The sequence below is a fragment of the Fukomys damarensis genome, unplaced genomic scaffold (assembly GCF_012274545.1).
Source record: "Fukomys damarensis isolate Sample0158 unplaced genomic scaffold, DMR_v1.0_HiC HiC_scaffold_17, whole genome shotgun sequence".
NCBI lineage: Eukaryota > Metazoa > Chordata > Mammalia > Rodentia > Bathyergidae > Fukomys > Fukomys damarensis.
The window spans coordinates 3,384,460-3,400,315 of record NW_022900929.1 but is presented as its reverse complement, the minus strand read 5'-3'; the positions used below and the strand labels follow the sequence as shown (position 1 = coordinate 3,400,315).

The following is a 15,856-nucleotide window of genomic DNA, read 5'->3' as shown; positions in this document are numbered from 1 at the left end:
CGGGCATCTTGGTCTATCTAAAACATGAGCTGTGAGTCTATGAGCAACAAACAAAAGTATTTCTCACAGTTCCAGACTCCAAGAAGCCCAAGGATACCATCAGGGCCAGGGATTTATCTCAGTGTTTCTGCCACCTGCCTCACAAGTGAAAGATCCTGGGTTTTTAGAAAAAAAAAAAAAAAAAAAAAAAAAAGATACCAGCAGATTCCAGTTCTTGTGAGGGCCCAGTTCATCCCAGATGCTGTCTTCTTTCTGGAGTCTCACGTAGTGGAAGGGAAGAGGGGTCCTCAGGGCCTAACCTGTGGCCTTGGGGTTAGATATCAACATGGATTGAGGTGGGGAGACACAAACAGGACATAGCATCAAGCATAAAGTATGTGTGAGTGAGGATTGGCCAGTTTCACGCAAAAACTTGCTGGGCCAATTTATATTCCCATCAAGCACTACTACGAATGTATCTCTCCCCCACCATGCTAGAGATTGAACCCAGAGCCTTTGCACTAAGCTACATCTCCAGCTCTCCCTTCCTCCCCACCACCAGTTTTTGAGAAAGAATCTCATTAAATCACTAAGTTGCCCAGACGGAGCTTGAATTTGCAATCCTCCTGCCTCAGCCTCTCAGTGTTGGAATTACAGGCATGCCACCACAACACCCGGTTCTTTTTTTTAACATTTTTTATTTTAGCATGTCACTGAGTCACTAAGTTGTGATCCTCCTGCCTTTGCCTCCCAGGGTAGTAAGATTACAGGCCTACGTGCAGCTGCAAGTGTACTGTTTTCCCTGCACCCTTGCATCATCAAGCTGGAAAGTTTTTGCCTCTCAAAGGGCCACAGAACTAATAATAATCACAATTGCCTATGCTTATTGCTCAGGTCCTGGTCCAGGAGCCTTCCTTATACTGGTTCATTGAATTCCACAACAACCTCATAAACTGGGTTCTTTTTTTTTTTTTTCTTTTCTTTTCTTTTTTGCAGTACCGGTGATTGAACTCAGGACCTTGTGCTTGCAAGGTAGGCAGTGGAACCACTGAGCTAAATCTCTGGCCCTAAGCTGGGCTCTTTTATTGTCCCTGTCTTACAGATATAGAAACTCAAGTGCACAATGGAATCCACTTGTTCTTCCTGTTCATCTCCTGGGATACCTTTGAGCCTAATTACCACATGGCATTTAGTGGTCCCAAGGACTTTCCTGACTTTGGCACCTTGCTCCCCCTCTTTCCGTTTTTACCACGTGCCTTGTCTTTTTCTTTTGGATGGTCTGCACATTCATCTCTATTTCATACATTACAGATGTTTCCCTGGACCATAACTTACATTTTAACTTTGTTATGCTATTTTTCACCATGCAGGAGTTTTAAATTATGAGGGACTCAGTGGCATCAATCTCTCCTCAATGACATTTGCATATTATGCCTTGTTTAAGAAGGCCTTTCCTATCCCAAGGTTATAACATATTTAATTTTTTTTTCTTCTAAGACTTTTGGGATTTATTATTTAATTTCAAAGTCATTCATCTCTCTGCAAATCATTTTGGCAAAGGGACAGGTAGGGGTGTAATTGTTTCTAATTATGTGAGCAAATAACCCACTAGTTGTTGAATACTCTAATTATCTACATTGGTTTGAAACAGTCCCCTAATTATATGCTAAATTTTTACCCATATGTGGGCTGTTTACTAGACTTTTGTTGTTTGATCTAATTCTCTCTCTTTCTCTCTCTCTCTCTGACCAATGTGGCCTATTGTTGTACAATATGTTTTAATATCTTGAGAGACATAAGCTATTCTGGTACTTTGCCACCTCCCTTGAACTTTAGAATAAGTTCTAGTATTTTATACTCTCACTGCTGTTCATGTGGAAATAATTTTTAATTTGTGCTTTTACATTTTCTGCTGTATATATTAAAGGAGATACCTTTTGCATTTTTAAAATTTTTATTATATTTTTGCCAGCAAAGATACTATATGTTATTTCTGCTTTTCATTATTGCTTGAAATTTCCTTTGTGGCTAAGCCATGATGACATTAGGAACAAATCTGAATTGCTCCTTTGTTGGCTGCAGAGTTCTGTGGCTTTACTAGAGCAAACATATCAATTCTCTTTAATCATCTATAACAACTTTGTGGTCCTCTTCTCAGTGGCTTCCTGGGGTTGCTCATTGTGACAGTGTCTTCACCAATTTCTTTTTCTATCTCAGTGTTGCTAAAACATAAATGTGCTTGAAAGCCATGTTACAAAACCCATGAACATTCATGGTTCTTCTTCTTAACAGCATAAAAACCTTCTTTTCCCTTTGAATGCTGTTTCCCTTAAATTCTATTTTCTCATATAAGGGCAGCCATCCTACTGGATTCAGACCCCCACCTAACATTATTTTCAAATAATGATTTCTTTAGTTACCCTGTCTCCAGATATAGTGACACTCGGAGGTCTTGGGAGAACTTTAGCACACAAACTTGATGGACAGGTTTCAGCCCATAAGGCAGCTCCATTGGTGTTCACAACCGGTATCTTCCCCTTTGAGTCTCCTCTCTTCTCCTTGCTGGTAGACATCTTTGGGTGAATTTTCCTTGAAGGTCTGTAGATGGGAACATTTTTGCATAGTTGGCTTCTTGAAAAGTGTTTCTTTCCCTTTTTTTTCTTAAATGTGTGAGACATTGTTTAGCTTAATACAGAATTCTCATTTCAAAAGTATTTGTCCTTAGAACTTTAAAGAAACGGCCCTATTGTCTTCTTGCACCGAGTGTAGCCAGAGCATGGATCTGATTCTGTTTCTTTGGGGTTAGGTACTATATATCTGCGAGCTTTGGGGACTTTCCATGTGAGTCTGGTACCCTAAGACTTCATCACAAACAGGATATGTCCTTTCCTCCTGGCACATTGTGTGTCTTTTCAAACACACAAGTCATATCTTTCTTTTTTTTCCAGTTCTGGGAAATTTTCCCCCAGAATCTGAGCCTGTTTTCTGATCTTCTTTTAATTTTCTCTCTCCGGGTATCATCTCTAAGGCAAATGTTGGCACCTGCAGATCCAGTTTCTATTCTCTTCGTTTTCCTTAAATTGTGTCCAAATCCGTTCCTCACTCCTCCACTTTCTTTCTGGATTCTGGGAGAATTCCTGAGCTCAGTCTTCCAGCTGGGTGATTCAGGCATGGGCTGCATTTGCTCCTCAGGTCCCATCCACAGGCTATTTCTGTTTGTTGCAGTGATGACACCGTACACTGCCATTAGTTTAGCCAGTCTGTCGCAGGCCTCTCTGAGGATGTTGCCGGACATTCTCTGGTGACTCGATCTGCGGACTGGGGCACTGTCCTTGGCATAGCACCCATGTGCCGTGGCTGTTGTCTCTCCTCAGATCCGGCTCCTCACCCCAGGGCCACTCCAGTCTTGGATGTGAGCTTGTCTGCAACTACTTGGACTTGGGCTTGGTCTGTCAGGTTCACTGCCAGCTGTCCAGAGATGTCTTGCGCCCTTGGGCTGGGAGTGGAAAGAAAGTGAGAAGCATTTGTTCATTTTATTGTTTAGATACCTATCTTACATTATCAGCTCACATTGAACTTTCAAGTGAGTGGAAGCCTCTGCTGTACCAACGCCCCTCATCCCATCCTTGTGCTCATTTCTAAGGCAAATTCCAGCACTTTGCATTTATTTCTGCTGAATTCCCTCTTGTGGTCTGGGCCCCATGCTCCTCCTGTCAAGTCTTTTTGCATATTGATGAATCCATTTATCATATTAACTATCTTCTCTGACTTCATGTGACCTGCAGATCTGATGATATTCTCCTCTGAGCCTTCGCTGACATACTGGCCAAAAGTGTTGAACAAAACAGAGCCCAGAAATGAGTTCTTCAGTCCGAGCATTTGAGACCTCCACGGTTTTAAAATTTACTCAGTACACATAAAGATAGTGCTATTACCAGTACTTCTTGTGCATGGGACAAGGGGGTTACTAGGGATTGAATCCAGGGCCTTTGCACTGAGCTACATTCCCAGCCCCTTCCGCCTTTAAAAAAATTTTTGTTTTTTAAATTTTAAGATAGGATCTCACTAAGTTGCTAAGTTACCCAGGCTGGGACTTGAACTTTTGATCCTCCTGCCTCTGCCCTCCAGAGTGCTGGGTTACAGGTGTGTGCCTCCACCCCAGTTTACCAGTACACTGTTCAATAACCCATGAGTTGCCCTGTTTAAAAAGCCAGTCCTTCCAGATGCTGTGGCCTTATTCTCAAATATCATAGAAAATGGACCAGAAGCTAAAATCAGATACATGTAAAATACACTCCAGATTTCAATCTCTTAGGATGGAGGAGAAAAAGAAGAAGCAAGCACACCCCATGAACAATTTTCATATTTATCAAATATCAAAGTGATCATATTTCAGGTCTATGAGGTGAAATACAACATATAAGTAACATTAACCCATTTCTTTTTGAGTTTCTTTCGTGTGGCCACCAAAAAATTTCCAGATCTCCTCTGAGGCTGTCAAAACATGCCTACAGGAAATTGTTGTCTGGAAGACCCAACTCCTTGCCTTCCTCTGTACCCTCCCCTGCAGCCCCCTCCTATCTGTGTTTGCATCTGCCTCTGCAGGATTCCTGGACCCTAACACCTCTGACTCCTTCCTGTTATTTGCACCTTGACGAAGGCTAAGTGGAGCCTCCGATTGCCTTTCCCCAAGGCTTGTTCTCCATGCAGGGCCTCTTGCACTGTTGGCTTCTTTCCTAGCATCAGTCCCATTGTGTCAGGTGATTTACTTGTTGACTCTTTTCCAACTGCTCTTACCAAGTTTGGAGCCCTGTTCATACTTTTTTTTTTTTTTTCCAATACTAAGTTTGAATTCAGGGACTTAGCACTGAGCTACATCCTGAGCACTTTTTTTGTTGAGACAGGCTTTCACCAAGTCACTAAGTTGCCCAGGGTAGGCTTGAATTTACAGTCCTCCTGCCTCAACCTCTAAGAGTACTGAACTTGACCTAAGTTTTTGTAGCCCCACCATATCCTGAAGAGGTGGACATTTCATTTCACAGATCAAAAACTGAGGGTTTCCCAATCCAGAAGGAGGCCTCAGAGCCACTGTTCAGACCCCTAGATAAGCTCCATGAGGGCACAGACCCTGCTTGCCTTGTGTTCCCATTCGGCACCTATTGGTGCCAGCTAAATATTTATGAACATGCAAATATCCATTAGCTGATGAGCAGATAAACAAAAATGTGACATGCCCACCCATGACATAACATTCAGCTATAAAAAGTGGTGAAGTAATAGGGCCGGGGATTTAGCTCAGTGGTTGGGTGGACTGCCTTGCAAGTGCAAGGACCCGAGTTCAATCCCCGGTACCAAAAAAAAAAATGTGGTGAAGTATTGATGTGTGCTACCATAGGGACACACTTTGAAAACTTTGTGATAGGTAAAAGAAGCCAGACCCCAATGGCCATATACTGTGTGATTCTACTTCTATGCAGTGTTCATTTAGGGAAATCCATAGACAGGAAGTAGAATCATGGTTTCTGGGGCAGCGGAGGGCACAGGGCAGTGACTAATGATGAACACAGGGCCTCTCTTTGGGTAACAGAAATGTCCTAGAATTAGATATTGGTGATGGTTGCACAATCATGTATGCTATAGACCACTAATGTGTACACTAGGTGAATTATATCTCAATTAAAACAAGCACATAGGGCTGGGGATTTAGCTCAGTGGTCCCACCCCCTGCTTCACAAGCATAAGACCCGAGTTTGATCCCCAGTACCAGAAAGAAAGAAAGAAAAAGAAAACAAGCATATAGACACTGTGTTAATTGCATAAAGGACCATAGAGGCAGATGTGAAACCTAGAGTCAGCCGATTTCTTAAAGAACCTTCTATAAGTGCCTCAGGCAGAGTGAATTCACACTGCCCAGCTATTCCCTCATCAAAACTTCTCATGCACCTGCAGATATGCTGGGCTTGGAGCTGCAACAGTAGACAAGACTTTTATGATCTGGATCAAAAATGTCCCCTCAAAGGCTTATGAGTTCAGAGGTGGGGCTTCAGGAAGGTAGATGGATCATGGGTCACTGACCTCATCAATGGGTGAATCTACTGGTAGGTTCATAGCTGAATGGAATGGGCTGTTGGAAGGTGGGGGCTGATTGGAGGAAGTGATCACTAGGAGTGTGACCTAGAAAGATGTATTCTTATCCCATCCTCCCTCTTGTCCTCTTGCTCTCTCTGCTTCCTGGTTACGATGAAGTGAGCAGTTTTCCTCTACCACACCATTCCACAGTGATATTCCTGTTTTGGACCTGAAGGCCAAGGACTGAACCCTCCAAAACCAGGACCCAAAATAAATCTTTCCGCCTTGAAGTTGTGTATGTCAGGTATTTTATTAATACAAAAAAAGAAAGGGATCCATCCCCTGAGATCCAGCAGGGAAGACAGGTATCTACGAGTGCTTGTGGGGATAGGCCACCGTGGACACAGCTCCTCGCCTGGATCCCTGTGTCCACCCAAAGAACCTGTGGATAAAATCCAGGAAGCCCATGAACTTGAATGGAATGAATGACATCTTTTTTTCTTTTGCTAAGACTAACTGAAATTTTAACATTTCCTTCAATTATGAACATGGTAACAACACAGTGATTTTAGCAGATACCTCAAGACATTTATAGATCTCTATTTCAAAGGTAAAGTAGTTACCAGACCCTGAGGCCAGGTATTACTTGAAGCATTAATAAAGAGCCCTGTATATTAGAATATTGTAATTTTTAAATATATAATAATTATATTTCAGGATAATGGTTTTCTTTTGTAATCCTCTGCCTGTGATGTTATGCATTTAAAAACATTGTTCTGGAAGCATCGCAGATGGTAACTACATTCAAAAATTGCTGCTTTCTGGGAAGGGGACTCTTATATTGGAAGCATCCTGGGAGAAGCAGCCAGGCCCACAAGGCAGAGAGGGGACTGAGGGAGGTGGCCTCACAGAGGCCGCAGGAGTGTGGCCATGTGTAAATGGGGAAAGATGGATAGGAAGGTAAACTCCAGATGTAAACCATTCTACGGACCAGCTTTGCCTGTGGGATTAGCCTTCTTGGCCTGGAAAACACTCTGCAGAAATTAAAATGGAGAAAGGTCCAAGTAACTTTCTGAAATACACAGCTAGGGGCTTGCAAGCTATTCTAATTTGCTGCAGTGGACTTAGGGCGCTCTCAGTGCCCGGCGGTGATTAAAGAGACCCTGGTCTCCGCTGCAGAGACGGGCATGTTAAGGACGGCATGTCGGCCTCCACTGTGAGTTCTTTGGTTTTATTGGTCTGTGTCACAACCCTGACGTTACTTAAGTGGAGTTTGGTGGTGCTTTTTATTACAGCTTCTCCTTTTTCCCCGTGGCTGCCAATATTTCGTGTCTCAACTCCCCACTCTCTCTTGTCACCCGTGATCCATTACTGTCACTGTCCTGGCAGGATGTCCTTGCAGGGTACTCTTAATGGAGCTGTCCTGGTTAAAGAAATTCAATGTGATTGAACTGCAGTGAAGTATCAAAATCCAAATATCTGAAAGGGATGAATAATAACTAGGTATTAGAGCTTATTGGTTATTTATTACTGGCAGAAGGCAGGCAGACATTAGCATGCAAAAAGCTGTAAATTAATCACGGCTGGTGATAGGAAGCCTGAAAAAGTCACCTCTGTCTTTGTTGACTCTGCTTTGCTATTCCTGGTGTGCTACTGAGTCCCCACTTCGGTTCTCCTATGATAGATTTTCATCCCCAGCTGCCTGGCTACAGGCACAAAATGGTGAGATTAAAAAAAAAAAAATTGTTAATCTCACATTACCTGTTGCTTAAAAGAGGCAGCAGGAAAGGGAATATCTATGAACTGGCTTCCATGCAAATCCCAGCCACTCAGCCACTCAGGTGACTGGGGACAAGTCACCTGACCTATCCAGGTGTTGCATCTACAATCTGTAAAGTGAAAACGATTCCAGGACATTCCCCAGAGAGCTATCATAAAGACAAAATAAGACATGGCCTTCATGTTTAGTCCTGTGGGCAGTGGCAGATGTCCATGACACACAGAGAGGCGTCAGTGCTCTGGGATCACATTAACAGTGCAGATTCCCAGTCTGATTCTGCCGTCCTGTGCTGGACTCTGCATTCCATGAGATCTGCCCAAGGGATCAGGGCTCAGAGGCCTCCCCTTCTTTTAATAAGCACTGCTATAAAGTGTCCATGTACTTTTGAGGGATTTTTAGTGAATTGAAGAAAGGGTATTATGCGTTAATGATAAAACCAGTAAAGATCATGCATGTTGCAGGGATTCATTCCTATGTGAACTGAGATGTGCTCTGAAGCCTCAGAATCCTTCTCAGAATCCTCCAGGTGAGGAACTGGAGGCCCAAACAGTGCAAGCAGTTGTCCAAGGCATAGCGGTGGAATTATAGTTGTGTCTTGTTGAATAAAAAGCGCCCAGTCCTTGGTAGCTTCAAACCACCAAGGCACTCACTCAGCGAATGGATCTGAGCATGGGCCATGCCTGGCAGGAGAGCTATCTGTTCCATGTGGCATCAGCAGTGGCTCGGCTGAAGGCTGAGGGACCCCTTCCAAGATGGTGCACACACAACTGGCAGGTTGCTGCCAGCTACTGGGTGCTCAGCCAGGTCTGGGGCTGGGGACCTTCGTTCTTCCCATGTGAGCCTCTCTGGGCTGCTGCATCTTCCTCCCAGCATAGCATTTGGGTTGAAGAGTGAAGTGAGCATCCCGAGAAACAGGCCTGGGGCTGACATGAGCACCAAATCTTGTTCTGTAAGTTGAGCATCACAGAGCCAGGCTCAGAGCAAGGGAGGAAGAGTGGCAGACGGTGTGAGGGTCTGCTTTAAAATTTCCACAGGTAGCCTTGCAGAGAGAACTGTGATTTCAGCTAAGATTCTCCAGGACAAGCCCTGCCTGCCATTCCAAGCTTGGCTTTCCCTCTTGATTGTTCCTTGTGAAACGAAGAACTGTTCTTTGTACTCTGAACTTTTTACAGCTCAAACTGAGAGCCCAGGGCCAGCCTGTACTATTCCTGGAGCCCCAGGAGCTGTGTGGGCGGGCTATCTCAACACTGAGAGACTTGGTTTTCATACCATGGGCTGAGACATCACTGCCATCTCTGCACAGACCTGAGCACCTCAGGGCTGCTCAGAGTCGGCTCCTGCACCATCCAGGTCCTTGTCCCTCCTCTTCCATGGGTGGGCCCTGACCTTCGTCCTCCTGAGAAATGGCACATGTCTATCTCCCTGAGCCTCTGGCATGAGATTGGGGTCAGGCTCCTTTGCTAGTGGGGTGCTCTGTTTCCTTTCCCCACTTATGCACATATGCCGGGTCCCTGGTGCACAGAAGTCCTCAGCTGGGAACAGCTCAGTGCTCTGCTCAACCCTACCAGAGCGGGGATTCAAATTCAGCACCCTAATCCAAACTCTATTCCAGGGTGCATCTTAGCTTAGCCCTCACCCCTCCAAAAAAAAACAAAAAAACAAAAAAACGTCCACAAAGCAAGGATTTGAATACAAGTCGTTCATTGGGGAGTGGCTGGGGACAAGAATGGTATGGCAGGGAGGTCAGACCAAGGAGGGAAAGGCACTGAGCCTATGGAGTATGGGTAATAGATGCCCCACCCCATGGAAAAGTGAGCAAAACATGCACCCCAGAAATTCTCCACCTAAGAGTGGGGATCTGGGATTCCTCACCAGCTCCATGCAGTGCTAATGGAGGCCCTGGCACTTCCAGACTTGTGACCCCACTGAGTTCTGGAGGAAGGGCTTCAGCACCAGGGAGAACATTGGCACAAGGTCTGATGGCCTTAGCCCTGCCACCTTTGCACAGAGCCAGGCTAGGGCAAGTCTGGGTTTGGATGGGTCAGGGTACTAACTAGAAGTCTCTTAGAGAGATTTGACACGTCCAAGCACTTGCAGTGACCTATGACCCGGATCTCAGTTCTGCTGGTGCCCAGATGTGACAAAGCTCCTGCTCTCAAAGGCAAATTGCTAAGTGAAGACACATGGACAAAGGAATCACAGAGCTTCTGGGGGTGTGGGTGGCTGTGGCGTGGCACCCTGGGGATTTGTTGGCAACTACCAAGTGGCCCCCATGGGGAAGGGCGTGTTGGAAGAGGAATAGCATGGTCAGCACACAGAGGGGTGGGAAATGTAAAGTCAGTTCTCCTGGCTACTATACTGTACTACTTTACTATAGGTGTGGCCCCTCTCACAGTGACCATTGCCCCGCCCCACCCTCTGCAATTGTCTTTCAAGTTTTGGGACTAGTAGTGCATACAGGAAGCTCCATAAAACCTGGGACAATCACAGAATTGCTGGAAAGACTGCCCGAGGGGCATATGCTCTTTAGGTTCTGTCAGGTGTAATCTACTTTTTAAAGAGCCAGTGTGGATCCCTGCATCCCATCTTGGGAGGGGGGGGTGCCGAATTCCTCTTATGGACTGAATTGTGGTCCCAAATACATATGTTGGAGCCCCAACTTCCACTGCAATCATATTTGGAGATAGGGCCTTTAAGAAGACAATTAAATAAGGTCATAAAGGTAGAATCCACAAGACTAATATTTCTTTTTTAGTACAGGGGATTGAACCCATAGCCTTTGCACTGAACTATATCCCCAGCCCATTTAAAAATTTTTTTTAAAAGTAAGCTTTTGCCGAGTTGCCCAGACTGGGTTCAAACTTGAGATCCCAGGGCCTCAGCCTCCCAGAGTGCTGGGATTACAGGTTCTGCCCCACAAGTCTCAGTGACTTGTGTCTTTATAAAAAGAAGAGACACCAGAGTTCATATACACACAGAAAGTTCACCTGAGGACAGAGCTGTGTCTTAGTCACCTTCCCCTACCTAAGACACAACACCTGACACCCATAATTTAAAGGAGGAAAGGTTCTGTTTGTCTCATGTTTTCAGTCCACAACTGGCTGGCTCCAAGTCAGAAAATGGACCAGCAGAGAGTCAAAGTAGAGGAAAGCTTCTCCCATCATGACAGCCAGGAAACAGAGGTGGGGGGAAGAGCAGGGGAGGGAGACCTTGCAGGTCACCCCCAGTGACTCCGCTCCAACCAGACCTTCCCACCAGCAAATCAGTTGTAGCACCCCTGTAATCCATGTACTTTCTGCAAGCCCTCCTCTGGGGGCATGTGGCTTTGAGGGGCCACCTAAAAGCACAAGTGGGAGGTGATCATCCTCAAGCAGGTGGGCAGGCCCCACAGGGAAACAAGCCGTGGTGCCTTGACCCTGGACCTCGGTCTGCAACGCTGTGAGACCAGGAGTTCCTCTTGTGTGAGCTGCCCACTCTGAGACCCATGACAACAGCCCGAGCAGGCTGGTAAGGACACTGAAAGATAACTGAGCATCTTTAACAGGGCATCTTGAACCATTTTTGCAGGCCTTGAGCATCAATCTGACAAGGTCTGAGATGTAGATACTGCCAAGCCAGCTCGGCCCCCCAGACGGACCATCCCTCCTCTGTAAGTAATGTTGGTTTTTTTTCCTGCTTCTCACTGTTGTTTTGTTTCTGATTTTCTCTTTTCGTGGTGCTGGAGATGCAGTGCTAAGCAAGTGCCCTGCCCCTGAGCTTCACCCCAGCCTGACAGTGCTATTTTTGGTCTCCTGTGATGCCTGCTTTCCTTGTTCCCACTGTTCCAAACAGGTGCTCAGAGGACAAGGAACACATTAAGCATGGCTAGGCTGCCAGCCTTCCGGGAGGCAGACATGCTTGCATGAGACTGGCGCTCAGTGTCCCTGCAGTAACCTTGGGACTCTGAGCCCCCCTGTGACCAGGAAGACCCGCATCCCATGGGTGGGAATGTTTTGACAGGAAGCGCAGCTGGCCCCTCTGCACCTGGCTCTGTGTGCCTTTCCTGGAGCAGGCCTTAAGGGGGCAGAACTGAAAAGATGTAAAGGCTCTGAGTATTCAGTGGGGTCAATTGGGGGTGCCTCGAGACAGGAGGGAGCTAGGTGGGGTGCATTTACAAAAAGCCAGCTCCTCCTCTAAACCAGCAGGAGGTCTGCAGGCTGAGAATTGATTGCTCATCCCACTAAAGGTTAACTCCTCTGGAGAAAGGGAAATGGCCAGAACTCCTTTCTGGAAAAATGGTAAAGGTAAATTAAAAGCAACTCTGAGCCAGAGCAATGGTGCGACCTTTTGCTTCTTCCATGGAAATGAGCTCGTCCCCAGCATGTCCCCAGCATATCCCCATCTTCTTTCCCAGGAACTTGTTACAGTTTATACCTAGATGATCCCCTAAAGCCTCATGTGATCGTCGGCAGGACCTTTGGAAGTAAATGCTCAGATTACAAGGGTTTATAGCTAATTGCTGTTAGGAGGTGGGGCCTGGCTAGACAAAGTGGGCCGCTGTGGGTGTGACCCAGATGGTTACATCTCCCTTCCTGGCTCCTCCCTTCACTCTCTCTGCTTCCTGGCTGCCATGAGGTGAGCAGCTTTTCCTCCCCTGTGCCCCTCTGCCATGCTGCCCTGCCTTGCTGCCCATCCACTATGAACTGAAACCTCTTCCAACTGTGAGCCAAAATAAACCTTTGTCCCTTAAGTTGTGGGAGTCATGTATTTTGTCCCACGAGGAGAGAAGTGACTAAGACAGGGCTTGGGCCTTCATGTTGTAGTGATACTTCTGGGTGATTAGATGCTGGCTGGGGATGGCAGCACCCCCAGGACCTCCAGCAACCTCTCCTGTGACCCTGTGTCCCGTGGGGGCATAGCCCACAGATGTGGCCTTTGCTGTTCGGGATTTTCCTTCACTGCACTTCCTCTGCCTGGGCCTGCATGTCCCAAACCCACCCACAGGTTGTTCAGAGTGCCCCTAGAGACACTAGGCTACTCCTGGAGATGTTCTTCCTATTTTCATCCCCACTGGAATGGGAGAGAGTACACTAGTAGGTTAGATAGTACCACCCATATGTTGTGTCTACTGGAACCTCAGAATGTGACCTTATTTGGAAAAATGATCTTTACAGTTGTAATTAGTTAAGTCAAAGTCGAGTCATACTGGATAAGGGCAGGGCTAATTCCATGACTGGTCTCTTTATAAAAAGAAAAGGAAGGATGTACAGAGAACACAGTGAAGAAGGCCGTGTAACAATGTAGGCACATCCCGAAGACATGTCTGTAAGGCCCATGGTTTGGATGCAGTGTATGTCCCAGGGGTTCACATGTTGGAAGCTTGGTCTCCAAGGTGGTGACACTGGGAGACGGTGTGGAACCTTGAAGAGAAGGGACCTAGCATGTGGACCTTTGGTCATGAGGTCAGTGCCCTCACAAGGGACTGAAGGACTCTCATGCATCCCCTGAGCACTGACTGGAGAGGATAAGTTGTGTTAAGAGCCACTCTGACCCCTTCATCACTCTCTGGCACCTGTATGTGGTCCCATACTCTTGCATTCCACTCCACCATGAGGCCTTCACCAAAAGCCAGATGGATGAGGCTACCCAGTCTCAGACTTTTGGCCTCCAAAACCGGGAACTAAAGAAAACTTTTTTCTTTATAAGGAAAACTGCTTCAGGAATTTCATTATAGTAGCACAAATGTGACTAATACTCCAAGGAACACTAAGGATTTCCAGAAACCTCTAGAAGCTAGATGGTGCCTTCCCTTTGGACTTCTGGTCTCCTGAACTATTAGAGAACAAACTCTATTAGTTTTAAGCCCCCAGTTTGTGCTAATTTATTACTGGCAGTTCTAAGAGATGAACACAGATGTTGTGTAATTTAGCAGCACTTAGTGTTTTTTTGTTGTTATTGATAGTGGTGGTGGTGGTGATGGAGATGGTGGATGGGATTCACAGATGTAAGCAATACCAAGAGTAGGGGGGCGTGAGTTCATCCCCAGAGCATCAGCTGTAGTTCTACCCCCTCCCCCAAGCCCACTGAGAAATTATTCTGCTTTCAAGTGTGTGAGAACAGTGTTATGTTAGAGGAATCAACCCAAACCCGTCCTAATGTCTCTTCTAAATTGAGATGTGATTTGCATGTGATGAAAGGCACAGATTGTCAGTGTACAGCCAACAAATGTAACCCAGAGCCCATCAAGATACTGAACCTTTTCAGTGCCCTAGGAAGGTTCATCCAACCCATCCCAGTCTGGTCCATCTTTCCCACCCAGGACGCCCACGGACAGGCAGGCCGTTTTGACACACCTGATTCACATACCTGGAGCCATGCAGTAGGGACCCTTTTTGTGTCTAGATTCCTGTGGCCAGCATGTTTCTGATGGTGCTGGGTCTATCAGTGGTTCTTTCCTGTGCATTTCTTTTTATTACTACAATCTGTTTATGATTCCTCCTACAGGTGGATATTATGAATAAAATTGTTATAAACATCCCTGCACACATCTCTGCATGGGCATATTTTCATTTATCTTGAGTAAATCTGTATGGTTCTGGGTCACAAAACCCTAGGTATCTGCTGAGTCATGGGTACCAGTAGGTTGAATTTGCCAAACCAGTTTGCAAAGCAGTTGTATTGTTTTACACCCTCACCCACGAGGTCAAAAGTTTTGTCTGCTCTGCATCCACACCACACTAGGTTTTTAAATTTTAGCTGTTCTGCTGGATGGGAGCTGATACCTCCTTGTGGTTTTAATTGGCTACATCATGATGACTAATGGTGTTGGGCACTTTTTCATCTACTTATTACCCACATACATTTCTTCCCTTCTGAGATACCCATTCAAGTCTTTGCCCACTTTTTATTGGTTTATTAATCCTTGTAATTTTTTTATACTGGGGATTAAACCTGGGGTCTTTGCACTGAGCTACATCACCATCCTTTTATTTTAAACTTTCAGTTTGAGACAAAGTCTCTAAATTGTCCAGGGCTCCACTTGGGATTCTCCTGCCTCAGCCTCCCAGAGGGTTTGGATTACGGGTGTGCACCACCATGCCTGATTCATCTTCATAGTTCCTACTGGAGGATTCTTTTATCAGATATATACCCTCTAAATATTCTCTCCAAGTCTGCATCTTGAGTGTTCATTTTATTATTAGTGTTTTTTAATGTGCAATTTTAAATTTTGATGAAATACAGTTTTTCTCTCTTTCAATTTTATGATGAAGTGCTTTCCAGATCTTACCCAGGTAACCTTTGCCAACCTCATGCTTCTAAATATTGGGAGCCCATGACCTCACATAATGTGTGTATCCAGCACAGCAATGGACTGGGGGTTCATATTGTCCTGTGTGGCTGTGCAGTTATTCTCATACCAGTTGTTGAAAAGACTTTTCTTCCACAGCCAAATTATTTTAGTGCCTTTGTCAAAAACTGAACCTTTAACTGTAGGCCTGTTTTTTGTTCTCCCTCATCTGTTTCACTGACTTGCTGTTTACCCAAAACCCACATGATCTTGATTGCTGTGATTCACAGAAACCCTTGAAATCAGGCTGTATATGTCTTTAAATTGTATTCCTTTTCCTTTTTGCAAAATTGTTCTGACTATTCAGAGGCCTTTGCTTTTCTGTATGAATTTTAGGATTTCTTTGTTAATAATCTTTCACAAAGCTTGCTGGGATTTGATTGGAATTTATAGAAAATGTAGATCATTTTGAACCTGACAATACAGTGTCTTGATACTGAAGAATCTGCCAGCTGTTAACTTAATGCTTCTTTAATTTTTCTTAGCCATTCTTTAAAGTGTTGATATTTCGCATATCTTTCTTTATATTTAAATCCTAACAATCCTATGGTTCTGGGTTTTAGATTATTTTATTTTTATATATTGATCTTATCTCCTGTGACCTTTCATTTAGAAAACAGTTACTCATAACTATTATTAGTTACTAATTCTGGTAGGATTTTTATAGATTTTTTTGGATTTTTTTTTTTTTTTTTTTTTTT

At 45.0% G+C, this 15,856-nt stretch overlaps 1 protein-coding gene across 1 annotated transcript in view; it reads left to right on the top strand.

Annotated features, from left to right (window-relative positions):
* Card11 (caspase recruitment domain family member 11) overlaps positions 1-15,856 on the top strand; it is a 103,187-nt gene that overhangs the window by 24,892 nt on the left and 62,439 nt on the right. Inside the window, exon 2 of the mRNA XM_010642813.3 lies at positions 11,396-11,477. The gene's annotated coding sequence lies outside the window, so the exon portion shown is untranslated. The remainder of the gene's footprint in view (positions 1-11,395; positions 11,478-15,856) is intronic.